The sequence below is a fragment of the Peromyscus maniculatus genome, chromosome 7 (assembly GCF_049852395.1).
Source record: "Peromyscus maniculatus bairdii isolate BWxNUB_F1_BW_parent chromosome 7, HU_Pman_BW_mat_3.1, whole genome shotgun sequence".
Classification (NCBI taxonomy): domain Eukaryota; kingdom Metazoa; phylum Chordata; class Mammalia; order Rodentia; family Cricetidae; genus Peromyscus; species Peromyscus maniculatus.
Genome location: NC_134858.1, coordinates 15,483,999 through 15,499,461, shown reverse-complemented (window position 1 = coordinate 15,499,461; position 15,463 = coordinate 15,483,999).

Sequence of the window (15,463 nt, the reverse complement as noted above, 5' to 3'; positions counted from 1 at the left end):
TTGAACTGGTTTTGCTATGGGGGCCTGCATGAGGCCCCTCCGGGAGTTTCCCGAAAACTGAGGCAAAGGATTACCCTGTCTGTCCTTTGTTGATCTACATTCGTTGGTCCAGTGTTTTCCCTTACCACACCTTCTGCATACTCCAGAAGGAAGGGGCATTCTGTTGCCATTGTTCCTTGAAGAAACATTGCTTCTAGGATTGACCTGTTTACAGTCCCTTTTAAAATGTCCTTGCTTTCCACACCCAAAACATCTAACACTCCTCAAACCTTTTGAAATTACTTCTCCTACCCACGTATCATGCTCATCAACCTCAACATTAATTGTTTCTCTAATCCAATCTTCCAAAGGTGCAGATCTTGCCCTTAACGGCCTGATTATTCTTTTGCATGCTGCATTCGCATTCTCAAATGCCAAAGCTTCAATTATTGCCTTACTAGCTTCTGATCCTGAGACCATTCTGTTTACTGCTGAAGCCAGTCTTTCTAAAAAATCTGTGAAAGATTCTTTAGGGCCTTGCATAACCTTTGTGAATGACTCATGTTTTTTTCCTGGTTCATCAACTCTGTCCCATGCATTCAAGGCTGCCATTCAACATAAAATTAGGGTTTGAACATCATATAAACATTGTGTTTGTATTGAAGCATATTGGCCTTCTCCAATAAGCTGATCCTGACAAACTTGTATTCCTTTATCCCTCCATTGTGTTTCTACGTTTCTAGCTTCCTCCTTAAACCAAGTCAGAAATTGAATTCTCTGGCTGGGTTCCAGAACAGCTTGTGCAAGGTCCCGCCAGTCCTGTGGTATAATCCTATTATATGTTGACCAAGAGTTTAACATTTGCTTTACATATGGGGAATGCATGCCATAAGATACTATTGCCTCCTTAAACCTTTTAAAATCCATCAGTTCAATTGGAGCCCAGATATTTTGTGTAGCCATTTGATCAGGCATCTGCTGTACGGTTACAGGATAAATTAAGGATGATTGTGTGAAAACAGGCTTTCTTTCTGTAACCTTATGATCCAAACTTGAACCAACTTCACTGTTAAAATTAACAGGTTTTTCTAAAGCTGTTATCCTGGCACTTAAATCGACTATCTTTTTAAATAGTAAAATGAGAATAAGCATGGTGATTAACTGCATAATTCCCATAATACTAATCTTTTCATATAGTTGTTCCATTGTCAGACTGCCTAAAATTTCAAACAAAACCCAATTTTCTTCCAATGTACACAGGAAACCCATTTTTTTTTAAATGTGGAAAAAATTTGTCTTTTAAATAGTTTCCTTTATGACTTACCAAATCTGCGTAGAACAGTAGAAATCCGAGCGAATTTCAAAACAGCCACCTAGAGTCCTAGGTGTAAATCCAGAGAGAGAGAGAGAGAGAGAGAGAGAAACAGAGAGACAGAGAGAAAGCAAGAGAGAAAGCAAAAGCGAAAGTGAAAGTGAAAGTGAAAGCGAAAGCGAAGGGGTAGCCGGCTAAAGCTTAAAGCCAGCCACTTGTTCCCTCTGAGCCGAGTCAAGGCTTGGCTTTACAGCCAGGGGCCCTGTTTAGCAGGGCAGGCCTGAGCTGTTTGTAGCACTGGCTTTAAGCAAGCAGCTCACAGTCCGGCCTGAGCCCAAGCAGACCTGGGCTGGGGCTAGGGAGCCGGTTGCTCCGGCTAGGGAGCCGGCCCCAAGCAGTTTTTAATGGATTCTTGTCACGTTGGGCGCCAGATGTAGATGTAACCAATCGTATTATTAAAATAAGAAACAGAGCCAAGGTAAAAGAGAAAAGCCGAGAGGTCAGAGCTCAGAGATAAAATCTTACCTCCTGCAGTGCTCCTAGCTTCCCCGAGAGAGGGAGGTACTTCCTGTGTCCCTGTTTAAATAATCTTTCTGTTCTGCCTTCTCATTGGTTGTAAACCCAACCACATGACTGCCTCATCACTGCCTGTAAGTACCGCCCTCCAGGTCTTAAAGGCGTATGTCTCCAATACTGGCTGTATCCCTGAACACACAGAAATCTACCTAGCTCTTCTAACCACCATGCTCTCACTATGGCTCTAATAGCTCTGACCCCAGGGCAACTTTATTTATTAACATAAAATTAAAATAACATTTCAGTACAAATAAAATATCACCACAGATCATCTTTGAACTACAAGGTGCTCAGAGCAATTTTGAGATGACTAGCTGAGATGATCCAGTCTCAAAGACTACTTGAATAAGGACTTGAGATAAACCCTGAACTTTGGCTTTATACACAGACTGGATAATAATGAAGGATATAGTTACCTTTCCTAGAATTTGACAATTAACCTAAATTTTTCTTTCAGGATAAAGATAACTTCACCCATACCCAGCAGGAAGCAATTTTAAGAATGACGCCCACATTCCCAAAGAGGTGGTGTGGGGCAGGTGGTTTTTTTGGTCTTTTTAATGGGTTTTGGGTCTGGGATAATTTTCATTGTTTAGGGGGGTTGGTTACAAGTTGTTGTCAAGGGTTAGGAAAAAGGCTAAGCAAAGGAGATTAGATTAAAGGTTCTTGTTTTAAAAAAAAAAGAAAGAAAGAAAGAAAAGAAAAGAAAAAGATAATTACTAGTTTTAAATACTTTACATTATTACCAACTATTAGGATATACAGAAATGAAAGTTAGTAGTTATAGACATTACAATAGAAATTGTAGTCATATTAGATACGTTTTAAAAATTGAGCAGATATATTTTAGACAGGTCATCTTCAAACCCTTCAGAGATCTACCGAATATGGCATTTAAAATGTTTTAATAACTTAGAAATTTTTCTTTTTTGAGACATGTCGACTCCTGGCAGTACTAATCTACTTCAGAGAAAATATGGGCATTGAAGAAACTGCATATGGAGTTAACTTTCATTGTGGCAAAAGTTAGCCACTGGACAACAAAGTATCCTCAAATCAACAGGACAAAATGGACAGACAGAACACGAAACAAAGGACTACTGATTCTTGCCAAAACAAGTGTGGTTATGGCTTTATCAAAAGGCATCTTCTGAGGCCAGGACAATATGGCACCATCCCTGAAGTGGCCTTCACAATCCGGAAAAGGTACAGTACCCTTTTCTTAGAAGGCAGCTGAACAGGCAGTGGGCCGATGGCTTCTGTTGTGCAATGGAACAGCAACTGAAAGCTCACGCCTCTCAATAGTAGACTGGCATTTAATAGAGGAATGTGGAGAAGAAGGGGATGCTGAGATGAAGCCATATATACACAGCCAAGAAGAATGGACAGCTGAATTCAAAAACCATCAACAATTTCCAGAATTTAAAAATCCTGAATCATGACATGACACTAGTGGAATTCAGGTGTTTCTGGTACATGGACTGCTCTCACCCAGTGTGAGGTTGAACTGTTGACCTTGTGTACAACCTACTTCACAAATGAGTCTGTCAGATACGATAAGCCTATAGGCTGAAGATGATGCCCCAACACTGCAGAGAAACCTCAGGTGACTGTCCAGGCAGCTGGCTGTTTCTGTCGACTCACAAAATTTTTGGAAGTTGCTTTTGTGCACTTCCTGTTTTTATTTTTGTTAGCTAATATTATTTCCTTCTTGGGTCTCTGAGGGAGTTGAAGATTAGTTAGTTATAGTTGAAGATTAATTAGGATAGAAAGTGAATTAGATACATTTTGGACTTACTAAAATAGGATAGATAAGGGAATTATTTTCTCTGATTTGTCAAATACAAATGGACTAGACATCGTTTAGGTATTTGTTACTTGTATATATTGTATATAGTTATTGTACTTTTGTATATAGTTTTTCTTTTGTTAGTTATAACCTTTTGCCTTTTTTTCTTTTATTAAAATAGAAAAGGGGAAATATGGTGATATTTTATTTGTACTGAAATGCGATTTTAATTTTATGTTAATAAATAAAGTTGCCATGGGGTCAGAGCTATTAGAGCCATAGCAAGAGCGTGATGGTTAGAAGAGCTAGGTAGATTTCTGTGTGTTCAGGGATACAGCCAGTATTGGAGACATATGCCTTTAAGACCTGGAGGGCGGTACTTACAGGCAGTGATGAGGCAGTCATGTGGTTGGGTTTACAACCAATGAGAAGGCAGAACAGAAAGACTATTTAAACACAGACAAACAGGAAGTAGCTCTCTCTCTGGGAAGCTAGGAGCACTGCAGGAGGTAAGATTTTATCTCTGAGCTCTGACCTCTCGGCTTTCTCTTTTACATTGGCTCTGTGTTTCTTATTTTAAAAAGACGATTGGTTACATCTACATTAGCTATCAGGAAAATGATAATCAAAACTACTTTGAGTAACCTGTGAGAATAGCTAGGATTAATAACAGGAGTGACAGCTTTTCCTGGTGTGTATTTGTAGCAAGGAGAACTCTCCTCTATTTCTGGTGGGAGTACAAACTTGTACAGCTTCTGTGGAATCAATATGGTGATTCCTCAGAACACTGGGAATTGATCTACCTCAAGACCCAGGTAAACCATTCTTGGACATGTAACCAAAGGATGCTCTATCCTACCACAAGGACACTTGCTCAGATATGTTCATTGTGGCTTCATTCATAATAACCTGAAACGGGAAACAACCTAGATATCTCTCAATGGACAAATGAATAAAGAACATATAATATATTTACACAAGGGTGTATTACCCAGGTTTCTAAAAAAAAAAAAAAAAAGACATTCAATTGCCGTTGCAAGCAAATTGGGTGGAACTAGAAAAGAACATCCTGTGTGAGATAACCCAGATCCAGAAAGACAACTATAATTTGTATTCATTTATAAGTATTATTAGTTGTTAAGTAAAGGAAAATCAAGCTACATTCTTTAAGTTTTCCAGCTTAATGGAGTATAGGATTTTAAAATATTCTGAATTTATTTGACATTTGCAATGCTCCCCTACTTATCTATGATGTTGATAATCTAGGTCCCTCTTTCTCATGTTTCATTAATTTGGCCAAGGATATATCAGTACTATTTATCTTCTCAAAGAACCAGCGCTTAGAAATATTGATTCTTTGTATTGTTCTTTTTTGTTTCTATTTAATTTATTTCCACTGTGATTTATATTTCGTTCTGTACACTGTGTTTATATTTGGTTTGTTCATGTTTTCCCAAAATTTTCATTTGCATCATTAAGTAATATATTTTTACTCTTTGTGATTTTAATGTTAGTACTTAGAGCTATAGATTTCTTTCACAGGAATAACTTCAAGATGTCACAGAGGTTTCATTTTTTTTATTTTCATGATTTTTTTAAATTTTTGTTATCAATTTTAAGTTTAATTCCATTATTTTCACAGAGGATAAAAAGTGTTATGATAAAAATTTTAAATATATATTGTATATATATATTTTTTTATATATAAAATTATATATATATCTGTGTGTGTAATAGTAATGCATTGTTATTTATCTGTTTCCTTGAATATAATAAAGTGTCTATATTTATCTCCTCTGACTAATTTTAGTTTGATGTCTATTTTGTCAGATATCAGGATAGTGTTGCCTTCTTACATTCTTGTCCTGTTTGATTGGAGTATTTTGGTCCATCCTATTTTGCTAAGGTGGCACCTATCTTTGACTAGATGTGTTTTTTTTTCTTTTTTCCCCTTTTTAATTTTTTCTTTTTACATTTTTAAATTTTTCTTTTTTAATGAAAATAGATTTTTTCATATAAAATTTTCAGATTATGTTTTCCTATCCCCTAAATCCTTCAGGATTCTTTTTGCCTTCCCTCTCATTCGGTCGCATGTACCATTGGATTGAAGAATTGAGGCCATTGATATTGAAAGTTATTGTTGAAATACGTCTGTTTATTCTGGTTATCATGCTGTTGATTTTTGATGTTATTTGTGTTCTCTGTGGTACTTTGTGTTTTAGTAAGTAAAGATTTGTTTTTCTTTATAATGATTATTCCTTTCTTATCCAGAATATTGCTTCCTTTATTATTGGTAGGTTTATTTTGTTAAATTTTTAATTAAACATTTTTTATTCATCTTATATACCAAACACAAGTCCCCCTCTCTTCCCTCCTCCCACCCCCCAGCCTCCCCACCCTGAAACCACCCTGGATATGATAAGATAAAAAGGGAGATTATGGAATCTACTTTTAAAAAGGAACTACTTGTTTTAAATAAGATAAGTAATGAATTTTTTTTGTTTGAATTTGTCAAATGTTACTGGATTGGACTTTGTTATATATTAATGGAGTTTTTTATCTGAATCTGTCAAATGTTAATGAACTAGACATCGTTAATGTAATCTTGACTGTGTATATTGTATATACTTACTGGATATAATTTTTCTTGTATTAGTTATAAGCTTTTTTAAATTTTAGACAAAAAGAGGGGAAATATGGTATTGTGTTCCCCAAAATATTGTGCATGCTAATAAATTTACCTGGGGTCAGAGACAGAACAGCCACAATATTAAACATAGAGGATAGGCAGTGGTAGCACACGCCTTTAATCCTAGCATTCCAGAGGCAGAAATCCATCTGTTCAAGGATACAGCAAAGCATGGTGACTCACGCCTTTAATCATCGAAAGCCAGCCTTTAATCCCAGGGAGTGATGGCAAAAACAGAAAGATATATAAGGCATGGAGACAAGAAACTAGAAGCATTTGGCTTTTTAAGCTTTCAGGCTTCTAGCAGCACAGTTCAGCTGAGATTCATTCTGGATGAGGACTCAGAGGCATCCAGTCTGAGGAAACAGGATCAGCTGAGGATCCGCCGAGGTGAGGTAGCTGTGGCTTATTCTGGTTCTCTGGTCTTCCAGTGTTCACCCCAATAACTAGCCTCAGGTTTGTTTTATTAATAAGACTTTCTAAGATTCCTGCTACACCACTCCCCTATTCCCTCCTCAGGCAAGGAAAGGCTTCCCATGCAGAGTCAACAGAGCCTGGTGTATTCAATTGAGGCAGGTCCTGCCCCTGTATCAAGACTGTGCATGGCACCAGGCAGTGGTGGCGCACGCCTTTAATCCCAGCACTCGGGAGGCAGAGCCAGGCGGATCTCTCTGAGTTCGAGGCCAGCCTGGGCTACCAAGTGAGTTCCAGGAAAGGCGCAAAGCTACACAGAGAAACCCTGTCTCGAAAAACCAAAAAAAAAAAAAAAAAAAGACTGTGCATGGCATCCCACCATGGGTAGTGGGCTCCAAAAAGCCAGCTCATGCATCAGGGATGGATCCTGATCCTACTGCCAGGGGACCCCTTAAACATATTAAGCTACACAACTGTCTTGCTTATGCAGAGGGCCTGGTCCAGTCTCGTGGAGGCTCCACAGCTATGGTCTAAAATTCATGAGTTCCCATTAGTGTAATATGAATTGTAAAGCACTTGCTTGGTTTGGTTGTCTCCGTAGGTTTCCCCATCAGGATCTTGATGCTCTTGCTCGTAGAATCCCTCTTCTCTCTCTTTGTGATCCTCCTGTCTTTGCCTTCTTCAGCAAATCCTACTGGCATGTGCTACCACAACTGGATTTATTTTGTTGAATTTAAATGTTCTAGGGTTTTATTTCATGAAAATTTTTCTTCAACTTCAATTATGGCAGATAGTCTTGTTGAGTACATTATTCTAAGCTGCTCACTGTAGTCTTTCAGGATTCAAAATGCATAGTTCAAAATCTTGCTTTAAAGGGTCCTATTTATAAATAACCTGTTATTTTAATGGGTTTTCTTTTATGTGAGACTTGCATTTTTTTTGTATTCAGCAAATCATTTATTATTGTAATGGTTCTTCAAACGTTCCTACTAATATTGACATTGACCATGAGTAAATTCCTTTTAATGAGTACCCATAATATTTCAAAGAGTGAAGTAAAGGATGCATGAGAAAGGGAAAAAGTGTGATTCATCTTTTTTACCAAGTTTGTACAATCCTTTCAGTGGAAATTCTTAAAGGTCATATTATTGGGCCAATCTCAGCTGTGGTTCAGATTGATTGACTTAGACTGTGCCAGATTGAAGGAAACTTTAGGAAAGTTTATACTTACATGGATACCTTTCCACTTTTGCAGAAACTTAGCACTATGATTGGCACCAATAATCATGAAGACCCAGGAAGTAGTTGTTTCCTGCTTACTGAGGGATAATTGCACAATCTTTTAAGAGCTTGTGTTCTCCCAAACATTAGCGTGTGGGTCATAGTGACTTCCTGATGCTTCTTTACAGTAAGGTTATAAATGAGAATCCTTCCTTCTATAACTTCTTACATGCATTGTTTTAATTTGTAGGTTTTAATATACTTTATTATGCATACTACTGTCTTACCTAAAAAATTCTCTTGAATTATTTTCTTGTCTATTTGGTGTTTTGTATGGTGCTTGTATCTGTATGGGTGACTTTCCTTGACTTGGTGAATTTTTATTCTGTGATTCTTGTTGAATATTTGGTTGATGCCATTGATTGGGATTCTTTTTATTCCTCTATGCCTATAATTCATAGGATTAGTTTTTCATGTGTCCCACATTTTTGTATATTCAATATCTATGTTTTTAAACTTTTTTATAGTCCTACCTTTAATATTTTGACTAGATCCTATACTTTATGTTTGAGCTGATGCACTTTTTTTCTTCTTGATTTATTGGGTCTGTGTATCTGTTCCCACCAGCTGCTGGATGAAGCCTCTCTGATGATGATTGGGCTAGGCACCAATCCTAAGAGTATAGGCTAGCATTAGAAATAATTTCATTGCCTTTTTTTTCTATTATGCTTGATTCTGTCCTAGGTCACTGAGCCATTTGTCTCCCGGATCCTGGCTATGTAGGTAGTGACAGGCAGGGTCCCCCTCTCCTGGCATGGGCTTCATATTAGACCAATCATTGGTTGACCATTCCCACAACTCTAAGCCCCCACTCTCACAGTGCATCTTGCACGTGGGACAGGTTGTGGGTCATAGAATTTGTGGCTTGGCTGGTTGCAAAGTCCCACTACTGAGAGCCTAGCCGGATTACAGAAGATGGCTGGTTCAGGCTCCATATCTTCCTTTACTAAAAATCCTCTCTAGGTTCAAAACAAATATATAGATAACACATATACTCAGTAATAAATAAGGAAAAAATATCTTTCATAATATCCTAAAACTTTAAATATCCTGGAATACCTCAAACCAAGCAAGTGAAAGTATTGTATAATAAAAACCTTTAAGACATTGATTAAATGTAATAGAAGATGACATTGAAAAATTGAGATAACTACCATGCTCCTGGAGTATTGTGAAAATGACAATTCTTTGAAAACCAATTTACATATCCAATGCAATTCTTCAGCAAAACTTAAAAATAATCTTAAGCTTGTCAGAGTAAGTAGCTATTCTCTGATTGGATTTAAGACCCACTCTATGAGATGAAACCTATGCCTGACATTGCTTCAGTGACCAAGAACATGAGACTAGATAGACATAGGTTAAATCCAAGTCCTATTGGTCCTTTAAATAAACATAACAATAAATGAGTCATAGTGACATTCTCTATACATATACACCAGTGCATCACTCAGCCATCATCAGTGAAGCTTCCCCTAGCAGTAGTTGGGAACTAAGGCAAAGACCCATATTTAGACAATATACTGAGACTGAGAGACTTTGGAACAGCCATTTTTGAATTGAATTTCTTTATTAATTCTTTCTACTTAGAGATCAGCGACCAAGGTTAAGGATCAGTTAGAAAAATTGTAAGAGCCAGAGGGGGAAAAGGACTCCATGGAAATAGTATCTTCCATATACATCAAGACTGACACTCATATGAACTCACACAGGGCACATAGCACACACAGGAACTGCACAGGTTCAAGTCAAGTGTTGAGAGGGAAAAATTGACATAGGTTCCTATCCCTAACCTCACCAAAAGGTTGTCTACAATTAACACTATTTCCAAAAGAAAATTATTAACCATATAAGTTTATTTTTGTGGACTTTTTGTGTCACATTGATTTCTGTGGGCATTGTTTTTTTCTTAGTGGTCTTTCACTTGCATGTTATGGTTTCAAATTCTGTGTTTTTATGGCGTTCATGTGTGTATGTGTATGTATGATGGGTGTGTGTGTTTGTGTGTGTGTGTGTCTTTCCTGTAAATTAAAACTGCTTTGAAATTCCATTTTCCATAGTCAAAATGTCAAAAATTAATTAAAAAGGAAAAGTTGCAGCTTATACTGATGAGGATGTGGGGAAATAGATGAAAATATTTACTTATTGCTGGTAGCAGTACAAATTTTTATAGCTATTATGGAAATTAGTATGTAGTTTCCTCTAAAAGGTGAAAAGAAATCTACCATAAGCTCCAGTTATAGAACTTTTGGTTATATACCCAAAGACTCTAAATCTTAGCACAGAGCTATTTGCTCATCCATGCTGCACCATTACCAGCAGTGAGGAAATGGGCACGGCCCACAAGTCATTGACTGATGGATATATAATGGAAGTGTTGTCCATGTATTCAACAAAATATTATCCAGATGTTGAGAGAAGTAAAATTTTGGGATTTGCAGGAAATGGATGGAATTGGAAACAATCCTCTCAAGAGACTTGACCCATACCAAGAAACACACACATTAAATTCTTTCTCTTTTATGTAGATGCTCGCTGCTATGCTTTAAATATCCACACCATGATCTAAAAACAAAAACAAAAACAAAAACATCAAACAAACAAAAGCAAAAACAAAACCAGAACTTAGGTACCTACGAAGGAAAAATGATGGGGACAGGGAGAAAGATCTACTAAGGAAGGGAAAGTACAGTGTTCTTGATAGATAAAAAAGAAAAACTAGAAATGAGGATTAAAGGGCAAAAAAAATGATGGGAGAGAAGAGCATGGGGGATATGTGGAGGGACAACTAACGCTAGAGAGGCCATCTTAAACACCATGTGGAACATACTACTATAATATGTACAGAGTATACCAACTTGACATCTTTCACAAAGTAAAATCTCCAGTGTGAGCAATTGGTTATATCTTATTGAGTCATTGGCCAAAGGAGTCCTTATACATACCTAAAATATTACAGGATATTGCCAAAGCTCTAGGTTATATTTTGAAGTCTAACAATAAAATTTTATTGTTGAAGATACAGCATACTAATGTCATCAAACATAAAGAAATTGAACTGGTCCAAAACTGGACATTTCATCTTAACTAATGAGTGTTAATAATGCTATAAGATAGTGTACATGCCACTAAAGTACAAAAGCAGTCATGAATCTGACCCAATTATTAAGTCTCTTGGTACTTTAGATACATAACTGCTAGAAATGTCCACTGGTAGAATTAGTGGCAAAAATGTTACAGAAGTACCTTACCACTTTGTATATTTGGATATGAGACCCTCTCTTGAGATGGAATGCATAGTTGAAACTGTTAATGAAGCAAAAAGCTTGAAACTATATAGGATGTGGGCTAGGGAATCCCAACTACTAGTATTTTGCTAATGGAACATAGCAATAAAATAACTCAATAAAAATACCCAATGATCAGTGTTGTGTCCAGCACTAATCAAAGAAGCTCCTTTTCCCTAGTTAAGGAGATAGTACTTAACATAGAGACCCACACTAGGCAATGTCCAGAGAGTGGCATTCAGCTCTAAATAGAATATCTCTGTCAACATTTATCTTCAAGGCTCAGGAATCTATGCATAATATGAGGAGCAACTTTGTTAGAGCTATATATGCTAGGTGACTTCAAGAAAACAACATGTAGGGATAAGGCACATATGACCTAAGAGACTGTGAAAGCACACAGAAAGCCTGGACAAGTTTAAACTAGACAAAGACTCATTATCGTGAAGAGGAAGTTATCACAAAGTTCCAACTCTATCTCAAGAAGATACTTGCAAGTGATACCATCTAGAATAGGAAAATTCATTTTCTCCAATGGGATGTAACTAAGTATATCAACCAAATTCTGGGGAAGGTATTATGCCCAGGGTTAGCTGATCAACAGAAATAGTCTACATTAAAAATTTGTTCTATTTTGTTTAGGCGTTTTTTAAATTGAAATGGTCATCTTGTATTGTTTTCTTTCATGTTTTACTTTTTCATTTTTCTGATACAGAGAAAGAACAAAAAGCTAATCAGGTAGGAAAGTAGGGAGGATCTAAAAGAAGTTGGAGAGAGGGAAAGTATATAATCAAAACATATTTCATAAAATAGACTATAAATAATTCAAAAATAAAAATTAATAAAAAATGGGATCATTTGGCAAACATTGATATAAGTGGAGATCATAAAGTTAAATGAAAAAAGTTAGATTAAGGTAAGCAAGATTTACATGTGTTCTATAGTACCCATATTTCAGAAAAATAAGACATTAACATAGAGTTTGAGAAGCAGAATCACAGAAAGATATAAGGCTTAGATTCTAAGCCTCAGAGTGTAAAGGTGAGTTGATAACACAATGAATATTTTAAAAAATCACTTTACTAACAATACAATCTATTACTATGTGCAATATTAAATATGAATAAAATATAATAAATTGTCACTATACTTTATTTATATATTCTGGTATCAGTAATACCTGGAATTAATGATTCAGTACAACATTCAACTGCGATTGATGGATAATCAATGCTTTGCATTCAATGTATTATAATGAATCTCTCCATATAAGTATAGATAGAGATATATGTGTATATATGTGAATATATGGAATTTTATTGGAAATACCGACTTACAGGCTGTAGTTTAACAGTAACTAGCAATAAATGGAAAATACAAGAAGTCCCACGAGGCTGGTGTCTCAGCTGGTCTTCTGTATATGCTGGAATCCTGAAGAAGTAGACTCCAATCCCAGTGAAGAAATGGAGGCGATATCAAGGAGCAGGCAAGTAGGCAAAAAACAAAAACAAAAACAAAAACAAAACAAAAACAAAAACAAAACAAAACAACAACAAAAAAAAAACCTCTTCCTCTCTTCCTCTCTTCATTGTCCTTATGTAGGCTTCCAGGAGAAAATGTGGCCAAGATTAAAGTTGAACCTTCCCATGATCAGGGTCAAAAGAGTGAGTCTGCCAGCTTCAAGATCCAGATCATGAATGTGCCCACATTTCTGGATTGTAGTTTACTCCAGATATAGTCAGCTTGATAATCAAGAATAGCCATCACACTCAGTATATTCATTTTAAAGTATTCTATTATAAAATCCACAGAACTAATTACTTTGTACATACATTGCTCATTATATTAACCTGTATTTTATTATTGGCCAATTGGCTCTTTAAACCAATCACAGTGATGCATCTTCACACAGTGTAAACAAATATTCTATAACATATCTTGGTCATATTCTATTTTTAACTTTGTTTAGTAGAAACTGATTTCCATAATGACTTTACTAATTTGTACCCACACCAACAGAGAATAAAGGTTCTTTTCTTTCAAAAATTCCCAATATATTTTTGTCAAATTTCTTGATCTTCACTATTCTGAGTGAAGGTTTAGTTTTCATTTCCCATGTGGGTAGATAATCATATTGATCTTCTATTGACCTTCTTTCTTTTTTTTAATTTTTTTTTATTTTACAACACCATTCAGTTCCACATAATAGCCACAGATTCCCCTGTTCTCCCCATCTCGCCCCCCTCCCCCTCCCCCCAGCCCACCACCCATTCCCACCTCCTCCAGATCAAGTTCTCCCCCGAGGACCGGGATCGACCTGATATACTCAGTCCAGGCAGGTCCAGTCCCCCCCTCCCAGACCGAGACAAGCGTCCCTGCATAAGTCCCAGGATTCAAACAGCCAACTCATGCAAGGAGCCCAGGACCCGGCACCACTGCACAGCTGCCTCCCAAACAGATCAAGCCAAATGACTGTCTCACCCATTCAGAGGGCCTGATCCAGTTGGGGGCCCCTCAGCCTTTGGTTCATAGTTCATGTGCTTCCATTCATTTGGTTATTTGTCCCTGTACTTTATCCAACCTTGGCTTCAACAATTCTCGCTCATATAAACCCTCCTCTTTCTCACTAATTAGACTCCCAGTGCTCCACCAGGGACCCAGCCGTGGATGTCTGCATCCAGATTCCTCAGTCCTTGGATGGGGTTTATTTCTATTCCCAGCCAGAAAGTGAATGAGGAAAAGACCTTCAGAAAATAATTAGCCTTGTTATATCAAAGCCATCTATACCTCTTTACTTCAAGACAGGGGAGGAATTGGAATCATTGTTAAATGTGTTTGGATGTGATGTCCTTTGAGTTGTTGAGGAGATGTGAAACCATTAAAGTTGGCAATAATTCAAAATATAACTGGTCAATTGGAATGGGACCTACGGCTTGGTATACCTAGTTAGTCTTTCACTATTTTGTATCTTCAACCTGTCAAGGTCAACCTCAGTTGACTTATAGAAAAAGGAAGCTTGTGGCTCCATGAGATTTATTTGACCACCAATTTATGTAGATTTAATTGAAGTACCAAGGTGAGTCTCTGATGAACATAATCAGGGTTTGAGTCAGTGCATTGTGTTGGACTACCATAAGTAACATTGTAGACTTGATTAATTATATAAACCAGAAGCAGCAAAGATTATGAATCACACAAGAAAATTTTAGGCTATACCTGATCATTTGAAAACAACAATTTAAATGGCATGAGAAAAATGGACTAGCCCTGGACATGATATGAACACAAAAAAATATGGGGTATTTGGGATGATAGTGGGAAAATCCTGCATTTTCACTCCTGACAACATGACTTCTGATGGCAGCATTAGAAGCAGTCTTTAAGAGCTAACTTCTTAACAAAGTTAGAATTAGAAAATTGAGGAATAAAGAACCCTTTTTCTTATTTAATAGAAAATTGATTTAGATAGTGAAAACATAAAATAACCTTATTCCTGACCTCCATAATTATAACCCAAGATTATAGTTGATTGCTATGTAATTCCATGCATCTGATGGCCACACCCATGATTCATTTAAACAGCTATAACTGACAAAATTCCTATGCCTAGATCTCATCAAAGTACTGTAGTGGCTTTCCTCAGAATAGGAAAATCAGACAATGTTGAATGAATTTAGAGAAAAAAATGAAAATCAATTGTAAACAGGAAGGAAAATGTAGGAAATGTAAATAAAATGAACTGTGTTTTATGGGAGTAAAATTCTTGTTTTTTTCAAAATACTTTGGATTACATGGACATTTTTTTTTTGAAGCCCCATACCCATTTCTAATATGTTTGCACCATCCTCAAGACTTTCACATGTAAGACTTCTTAGTTCACTCTTGTGGCCAAACCCACCCAGGATGTGTTTATCCCTGAGGACTTGCTGTCACTTGTCTTGTCTAAATTCATAATTCGTGCAGCTGGAGAAGAAGATCCACAAACATGTTTTCAGTTTGATTTTCACTTGAATACAGGACCTCAGATGCAGAGCCTAAGGGAAGAGCTCTCTGGGGCAACGTAGGAAGCTTGTCACCAAGTAATTGGTGTGATTAGAGTCACAACTTCACTGGCCAACAGAGTTGTAAGCTCTCTT